The 9519-nt window shown below is 36.0% G+C and overlaps 1 pseudogene; it reads right to left on the reverse strand.

Annotated features, from left to right (window-relative positions):
- Positions 1–2267: 2267 nt before the first annotated feature.
- Positions 2268–3215, reverse strand: LOC135232778 (olfactory receptor 2W1-like; annotated as a pseudogene).
- Positions 3216–9519: the final 6304 nt, after the last annotated feature.

Here is a 9519-nt window from a genome sequence, read left to right on the forward strand (position 1 = left end):
ACACGCGCTGTCTCTCTTAATGAACTTTTAGATGAACAGATGTTTTTAGGTTTTTAATAGTCTGATTCAATCTTTGCTAATGTCATTAATAATTTTTGTGTCCTATTTAGCAAATCTCTATTAAAAATTCACAAACACTGTTAACCTTTCACATTTGTGCCTATGATCCATTTGAAATTGATTTTTGTGTATGAAGTCTACATATTTTTCCCATCTGTGAATATCCATTTGATCTGGAACCATTTATTGAAAAGACCATCCTTCTGGTACTGCACTGCAGTGTCACATTTGTGGTACACTGGCTGACTGCATATGTGTTAGGCCTGTTTCTACACTGTATTCTGTTCAATTGATCAGTTTCTTTACCCTTTATAATGTTTGCTGGAAGTTTAATCATCATTAGGTTAAGGAGGTTTGTTTCTATTCCAAGTTTGCTAAGAATATTTGTTTTCATATGAATGAGTGTTGATGTGCTTTTTCTGAATCTATTGACATGATCATATTATTTTTCACTTTTATGCTGTCAATGTCATGGATTTCAGTAATGGAATAATGTGGTGACTGATTTTTCAAATGTTAATCTGCCTTACATAGTTGAAGTAAACCCACTTGGTTGAAATGTATTATTTTTTTTCTTTATTTCAGGATTTGATATGCTAAAGTTTTGTTAAGGATTTTTGAGAGACATTGGTGTACAATTTTCCCTATTTGTAATATCCTTATAAAGGAAGGAATAATATCCTTATTCAAGATTATGCTGGCCTTAAAAAAGAGTTAAAAAATATGTCACACTTACTCACTACCCATTTATGAACCTGTTGGATGAACACAAAAATTTGATACCAAGGTTGACTTTTTAACATTGTAATCATATTAGCCTTGGTATCCAACTCACTACTACACTTTTTTTTCTTAACATTACCTTGAGAAAGCCTTGATTCATGCATATAATAGCTCCAAAAGAAATATATTTTAGTCAAATCATTTGGTATATGAAAAACAAAAACCAAACCAAACCCTAGCAACCCTACAGGACAGAATTATTTTAAAGTAGGCGGAGATGGCAGGAGTGTTTGGGATCAGCACAAAAATGATTTAATCTTAATAGGAACAGATTTGTCTGTCATAAGGAAAAATTTAAATATAGAATATTGAACTTATATATTTTTGTTGCAGGATAATGATAGTATAAAGATTTTGTTGTTGTCTTAGGTGCCATCAAGTCGTTTCAATTTGTAGTGAACTCATGTACAATAGAACAAAACACTGCCCTGTCCTGCACCATCCTCACAGTTGTTGCTATGTTTGAGCCCATTGTTGCAGCCTCTGTATCTGTCCACCTCGTTGAGGGTCTTCCTCTTTTTCACTGGCTCTGTACATTACCAAGCATGATGTCCTTCTCCTGGGACTGGTCCCTCCTAATAACAAGACTAAAGTATGTAAGATGAAGTCTTCCCATCCTCCCTTCTAAGGAGCGTTCTAGTTATACTTCTTCCAAGAGAGATTTATTCATTCTTGTGGCAGTACACACCCATACCCCATACCCATTATTGTCAAGTCAATTCCAACTTGTAGCGACCCTATAGGACAGAGGAAAACTGCCCCATAGTGTTTCTGAGAAGTGACTGGTTGCTTCGAACTGCCAACTTTTTGTTTGGTAGCCGATCTCTTAACCACTATGCCACCAGGGCTCCTGGCAATTCATGGAATACTCAATATTTAGTAAACAGTAGTTTGAATCAAACTTTTGTAGAATGCTCCTCCCCCTATGCATTAACACAACCCTTGGGCTCCACGGAAACTGCTTTATAGCCACAGCTGTAGAAAAACTGTCAGAGATGATAACTAGTGACATTGAAATACATTTTTATTTATTATTTTTTTTAAAGGATCGACAGTTGACAAAGAGAGATATAGAGGCTAAAATATTATAAGCAAAATGTTTAGGTATTTTTTTTTCTCTCTCAGGTGATGACTACGAAATAACTACAAAATAAGTTGTCTATAACTAAAGGTTGTTGTTATGTACGGGAGATTCTGACTCATAGGCCCCGTGTGACAAAAAAGAATTGCCTCAAAGGGTTTTCTAAGCTGTAATCTTTATGGAAACAGATCACCAGGTCTTCCTCCCTTAGAGACGCTGGATGGGTTCAAGCCACCAACCTTTTGGTTAGCAGTTGAACTCTTAACCATTGTGCCACCAAGGCTCCTAATCTAAAAGTTAGATAGAACCAATTTATGTACTGGAAATTTGTGGTAGAAAGATGTTAATGTCCTGTTGTTTCTACAGAAACTTTTTCTTTTCCAGTTAGCCTCTTTATTGCTTCCTTGATCTCCTTATTCCTTAGTGTATAGATCAGTGGGTTTAAGCTGGGAGTTACAACAGAATAAAAGATACTGAGAAGTTTACCCTCATACTGAGATGGACTGTTTCCTGGTTGTATGTACATATAGATAACAGTTCCATAGAAGATGGATACCACAATGAGATGGGAAGAACAGGTTCCAAAAGCTTTTTGTCTTCCTGTTACAGATTTAATTTTGAGTACAGCTATAACAATGAAGCCATACGAAACTAGGATAAGGAGAAGTGGTGCAAGGAAAATAAAAAAACACAATGCAAATAAAGTTTCCTCCATGGCTGTGGTGTCTACACATGCAATCTTGACCATCACAGAGATTTCACAAAAATAGTGATCCAGATGGTGGTTTCCACATCGAGGGAGGCTCATGGCATAAGGGGAAAGGATCATGCAATTAGTGATCCCAATTCCCCAAGTTATGGCCACCAGGCCTTGACAGAGCTGGGGGTTCATTATGGTCATATAGTGTAGAGGTTTGTAGACAGCATTGAACCAGTCATAAGACATCACAGCTAGAAGTATACATTCAACTGTGCATAGTGCCACATCAGTGGAAAGTTGAAAGGCACAGCCACCAAAGGTTATTTTCTTGTCTTTACCCCAGACATTGACCAACATCTGTGGGACTATATTTGTGGTATAACAGAGATCTAAGATAGCCAGATTTCTAAGGAAAAACTACATGGGGGTTTGGAGACGTTCATCCAATAATGGCAGCAGGATGATGGCTGTATTTCCCATCAAGGCAATGGTGTAGAAGAAGAAGACAACCCCGGAGATGATCGTCTCCAGCTGAGGCTGTCCAGAGAATCCAAGGGGTATAAATCCACCAAAGTAACTTTCATTGATCATTTTTTCCTATTTCTTAATATCAGCTGTGAAAATATCAGCATATTGGAAGATACAGTGAATATATTTATAAACTATAGTATACTTGTATATATACTAAAAAAAAAAATTTTTTTTTTTTATAGTTAGGGAAAAAAACTCAAAATATCATCATTCCATTTTCTGTCCATTTATTCAACTAGGTCTAAGATTTATTCCCAGGGCATTTTACTATAAGGTCCATACTCTTAATCACTTTCAGGTTTAGAAATACACTTTCGTCTACTTCCATGGCAAGGAAAAAATCTGCAAAATTCTCATAAGAAAATCTTGAGCAAAATGTCTGGGTGAAACTGGATGGACTTCTCTTTTAATGGTAAGGATTCCAGGAGTAGGGGCTGGGAATTTATAACAAATTATTGCATCTTATCAAACAGTTCATAGAAAGTACAGACTCTATGACTCTTGTTATGCCCTTTTTCTAATTCTTAAGCTGGATAAGTTCAATCCTGCTACCCACATTCACTCTGTTATCTGAATATTCTTCCTTATTTTTTCACATTCAAACTCTTTGCTTTCATCTCAAAACTTGTATTTCTAGATATTATCTGCATTCCCCACCCGCAGAATCAGCAACGTAACTCTTTCATTGTAAATGCTATCTTTCCATCTGCATGTTTGACTTCATCTTGTACATCTCCTGTGGGGGGTCCCTGAATGGTACAAAAGGTTAACAGGCTCAGCTGTGAAGCAAAAGTTGGGGGTTTGAACCCATTCAAAGATGCCTGGGAAGAAAAGCCTGGCAATCTACTTCTGAGAAATCATTTGACTGAAAATTCTATGGAGTACAGTTCTAGTCTAACACACATGGGATTGACATTAGTTGAAATCAAGTTGATGGCAACTGTTTTTTTTCCCCCATCTCCTACGGAGTAGTTCTTTTTTTACAGTGTATCCATTTCTTATGGTCAATCTCTAATAATCTAATCATTTTTTCCCTTTCCCTCAGTCTACACACACACACACACACACACACACACAGAGAGAGAGAAACTGGTTCTAGAAAACTTGCTTTTAGAAGGTTAAACTTTTTCAGAAAGGAAGTATATTATTTTTGTGTTTATATCCCTAATGATTCTCCTCAGGATTAGTGCAGAGAAAACATTAAATGAGCCAATATTTGTTAAAAGAAATTTTGATAACAGCATCTCTTTCCCTTTATATTTAAAAAATAAGTAGTATCTCTTTAAAACTCAATTCCAAATTCTTAACTAAAAATGGTCTGTCAAGCACATAAGTGTGTTCCTAGTTTCTAAACCAGTGTATCTTCTAAATTTCTTTTCTTCTTGACTTCTCGGCTGCAGGCCAATACCTCCTGTATTGGAGCTGCCCTCTGCCTTCATACATACTTCTTTTTAGTTAGTGTATCACTAGCATTTTTTCCACTGCATTTTCCATTCCTTTCCTTCTTTCACCTGTGTCCATCTCCAAAGTTCTATAATCTCCTTCTTCCTTACTCATTTCCTCTACTACTATGGCTTCAGTTACTAATTTTACTCGTAACTAACCATAGTATTTCTTCTGACCCACTCTTCTTTTGTATCTATAGATTTACAGTCTTAGCTAATTGCTGGGCATTTCTACTAGAGTTTCCAACTGTTGTCTCCCATATCACATATACACAAAATTGAATTAATTATATTTTATGTCTTAAAACAAATCTTTCATAACTCTTTCACACACTTATAAACTTTTTATTCATATAGATGCCTTATAAAACAACTACTAGGCTCATAATAAATGTTTGTTAAAATGAATTTACAAATTTGTTTGGTATAAATTGAAAACAAATACTCATTTTCATTTTAGATCTACGTTTCGTTAGAAATCAAGTTGGGTTGATTTTTATTTTCCCAGACTTTGAAAGAAGGAAAATTGGTATAAAATCCAAAAGGTTTTATGTACAGACAAAAAAAAAGGGAAATTTTTAGGTGAAAGTTTACAGGGCAAATTTGTTTCTCATTAAAAAATTTATATGCAAATTGTTTTGTGACATTGGTTGCAATCCTTGCAATATACCAGCACTCTTCTCTTTCTCTTTCCTTGGGGGTCTCTAAATTCATTTGCTCAGTTTTCCTGTTCCTTCCTGCCTTCTCATCTTTGCTTTTGGGCCGGTTGTTGCCCATCTGGTCATGTAGACTTGATTGATCTAAGAAGTACGTTCTTTATCTGTGTTATTATTTGTTTTATGGGCCTGTCTAAACTTTGGTTGAAAGATGAATTTCGGGAGTGGCTTCAGTTCTGAATTAGAAGGGTGTTTCTGGGGGACATAGTCTCAGGGGTTCCTCCAGTCCCTCAGACCAATAAATCTGGTCTTTTTTTGTGAATTTGAATTTTGTTCTGCATTTTTCTCCTGCTCTGTCAGGAACCCTCTACTATGATCCCTGTCAGAGAAGTGGGTGGTGGTAGACAGGCACTATTTAGTTCTTCTGGGCTCGGACTGGTGGAGACTGTGATTCATCTACTATATTAGTCTCTTAGACTAATATTTTCCTTACATCTTTGGTTTTCTTCATTCTCCTTTACTCAGGACAGGATGGGACCAATAAATATATCTTAGATGGCTGCTCACCAGCTTTTAAGACCAGAGATGCTACTCATTAAGGTAGGATGTAGGACATTTTCTTTATGAACTATGTCATGACAATTGACCTAGATGGTCCCTAATTTTATACAATTTTTTGTTTGAATTTAAGAACCCTATAAAATATTTTCAAGACAACATAATTTCTTTCCCCACTTACCCTATTAAGCTTAGTGGACTCTTCCATTCTGATGACTTAATCAAGGATTACTCTGGAGAAAAACAAAACAAAACAATTCTAACTTTTATAAAATAGGAAATGTTTTCTCCTCTTTGTACCTAACCAAGATCAAAAATGCAGTTCTTCATTACTTATGCCATTTCTCTCACTTGTCATTGGGATCCTACATGATTTTGGCTGGAGGCAGTCCTTGCCTCTCAACTGACCCAGTAATGGGTCCATCTAAAAAGAATTCTACTATTTATATGATTTTGTAGGGAAACATCTTCAATGTGAAAGATTAGCAGGTAATATTCCTTAAACAACAATGATGAAATATGTTGAGTCTGCAAAATTACCCAGAGTAGAAAAAAGTCTCTAAAAATCTCCCAGAAGAAATGTTATGAATAGCCATTGTTAATTGACTTCTCAATTTGTGTGAAAATTAAAATAATCATGATTGTTATTATATACCATGAACACACACAGTTGCCATTGAGTCAATTGTGACTCATGGCAGCCCCATGTGTGCCAGAATAGAACTACTTCATAGGGTTTTCAAAGGCTGATTTTCTGGAAGGAGATCACCAGGCCTTTCTTCTGAAGTGTCCCACTTGTCATTATTGGGACCCTACATGATTGTGGCAGCCAACCTGAAATCAGCAGCCAAGTGGGTTCAGTGTTTGTACCACCTAGAAACTCTGATTTTTATTATAAATTATGTTAATATGAGTAAAACAATTACAATAGTGTTTTACAAGTCACAATACATTTTTATATTTTCTTTCATCAATAAAATACTTTTATGAGGCAGGTATCTTTATTCTCTTTCCTATGGAAGAGCACTGTATGTCTAGAAGCTATAGATTATCACAACATCATGCAGGTAATGGACTGTACAGGTGAGGCATGCAAACCTACATATAATAATGATTCCAAGTTTTATTTTTTCTACTGCATGTACTTATTTATAATCTAAGCTTTCAAATACATTTTCATAACAATGAAATTCTTGGTTTCTGCAAAGAAGGCACCTTTAGCAGTAGGTGCATCCCGTAGTAGGTGCACATGTAATGATTCCAAGTTTTATTTTTTCTATTGCATCTATTTACTTATTGGTTAATGCAATGAAATAAATAAATAAACCTAAAAAGAAAATCATTAGAAAGGAAAAAATAAATTGTCATTACATGCAGATGACATGATAAAAACCAAACCAAACCCAATGCCGTCGAGTTGATTCCGATGAGATGACATGATAGAATACGTATATTGTTGTCATTGTTGTTAGGTGCCATTGAGTAGGTTCTGACTCATAGCAACACTATGTACAACAGAACAAAATACTGCCCGGTCCTGAACCACCTTCACAATCATTGCTATGTTTGACCCCATGTTGCAGCCACTGAGTCAATTCATCTCATCGAGGGTCTTTCTCTTTTTTCCGGACTCTCTATTTTCCCAAGCATGACAGGGACTGGTCCCTCCTGACAACGTATCTGAAGTACTGAGACTAAGTTTAAACACCCTCGCTTCTAAGGAACATTCTGGCTGTACTTCTTCCAAGGCAGATTTGTTTGTTCTTCTGGCAGTCCATGGTGTATTCAATATTCTTCCCCAACATCATAATTCAAAGGCATCATTTTTTCTTTGGTCTCCCTTGTTCATTGTCCAGCTTTCACATGCATGTAAGGTGATTGAAAATACCATGGCTTGGGTCAGGCACACCTTATTCCTCAAAGTGACGTCTTTGGTTTTGAACACTTTAAAGGGGTCTTTTGAAGCAGTTTTGTCCAAGTGCAACACATCATTTTATTTCTTGACTACTGCTTCCATGGGAGTTGATCGTGAATCCACGTAAAATGAAGTCCTTGACAACTTCGACATTTTATCTGTTTATCGTGATGTTGCTTATTGGTCTAGTTGTAAGGATTTTTGTTTTCTTTATGTTGAGATGTAATCCATACTGAAGGCTGTAGTCTTTGATCTTCATCAGTAAGTGCTTCAAGTCCTCTTTACTTTCAGCAAGTAATTATCATATTGCAGGTTGTTAATGAGACTTTCTCCAATCCTGATGCTGTGTTCTTTTTCATGTAGTCTAGCTTCTTGGATTATTTGCTCAGCATAAAGATTGATTAAATGTGGTGAAATTCTTTTAGATTATGTATGTACCCATTGCCCTCAAGTCGATTCCAACTCATAGTGACCCTATAGGACAGAGTAGAACTGCCCCATAGAGCTTCCAAGAAGTGCCTGGTGGATTCAAACTGCTGACCTTTTGGTTAGCAGCCATAGCACATAAAACCTATGCCACCAGAGTGTGGTTAATTCTATTAGATTCTGAGAAAAGAGGGAATTTTACTGATTTTATGAGTCCAACATAGTTTAGGTGCCTGTTCTCCATAAATTCATCCCTTTTTTAATTTTATACTGAGTTTCTACCACTCATTTTCAGCTTCCCCTCGTTCTATAAAACTACTCAATTCTAATAACATTGCAGTCAAAATGTTAAGCCTCTTCAAGAAATGTTATTGCCCTGCTTGTACCCCTAGTGACTAATCCCAGATGTAGGCATAGATAAGGTTGCCAGTAAATATTTGCCGTTTTCAAAGTGAATCTGTGATCCTCACCTGTCCCCATTCTTTAAACTCTGAAAGAGAAGTTTCTCCCTAAAACACAACTCAAATCATATCTTCAAAAATACCATATGGCTTCTGTCACATACATTATTTAAAAAATATTACCTCAAAGACAAAGGTGGCACTAACTTCTTAAACCAATAATCTTTTTTCAGTTATCTTAACTGCTTAAGCTTATATGTGCCATAGAGCAACGCTGACCAATATCTTATTTTTGAAATAATTTTCTTCTCTTTCAAAGCAGTATCATGAACCTCCATTAGAACTTGTTTTGAGTTCACTTTTCTTTTTCACTTTCCTTTACTCTACCACTTATTTCTCTAACATTCATTTCATTGCCTTCCCTCTATCGATCTCCAAATTTCTCTAATCAGATATCTGCTTTAGTCTTTGTTTCATTAATTGCCTTCATTTTGTGGCCTCAGTTACTAGCTTTGGATAGCTGCCATCTATTTTTATTAATTTCACATTCCTACTCTATTAAAAAAAAAAAAACTCTATTACCAGATGCATAATTTTACCAGCATACTCAACATCAACACATAGGTTTAAGCCCTAATTTCACATAAGCACATAGGTTTTAAAGTCATTTCACACATTATAGTTCAACACTGAATCCATGAGTTTTACTTCTCCAGGAAATGTACTGCTTCTTTCACTCAATGTGTTACAGAGTAGAACTGCTTCATAGACTTTTCTTGGTTGTAATCATAACAGAAGTAGATCTCCAGGTCTTTTCTTCCCCAGTACTACTGAGTGAGTTCGAATTGCCCACCTTTAGGTTAGCCATCAAGGACAATCCATTTGAATTGCCCCAGGGACCTTCTCAAGTACCTAGTAGGCTCTTACTAAACATTTCTTAAAATAGATCATGGGGGTAAAGAA

This window comes from Loxodonta africana, chromosome 1 (assembly GCF_030014295.1).
Source record: "Loxodonta africana isolate mLoxAfr1 chromosome 1, mLoxAfr1.hap2, whole genome shotgun sequence".
Classification (NCBI taxonomy): Eukaryota; Metazoa; Chordata; class Mammalia; order Proboscidea; family Elephantidae; genus Loxodonta; species Loxodonta africana.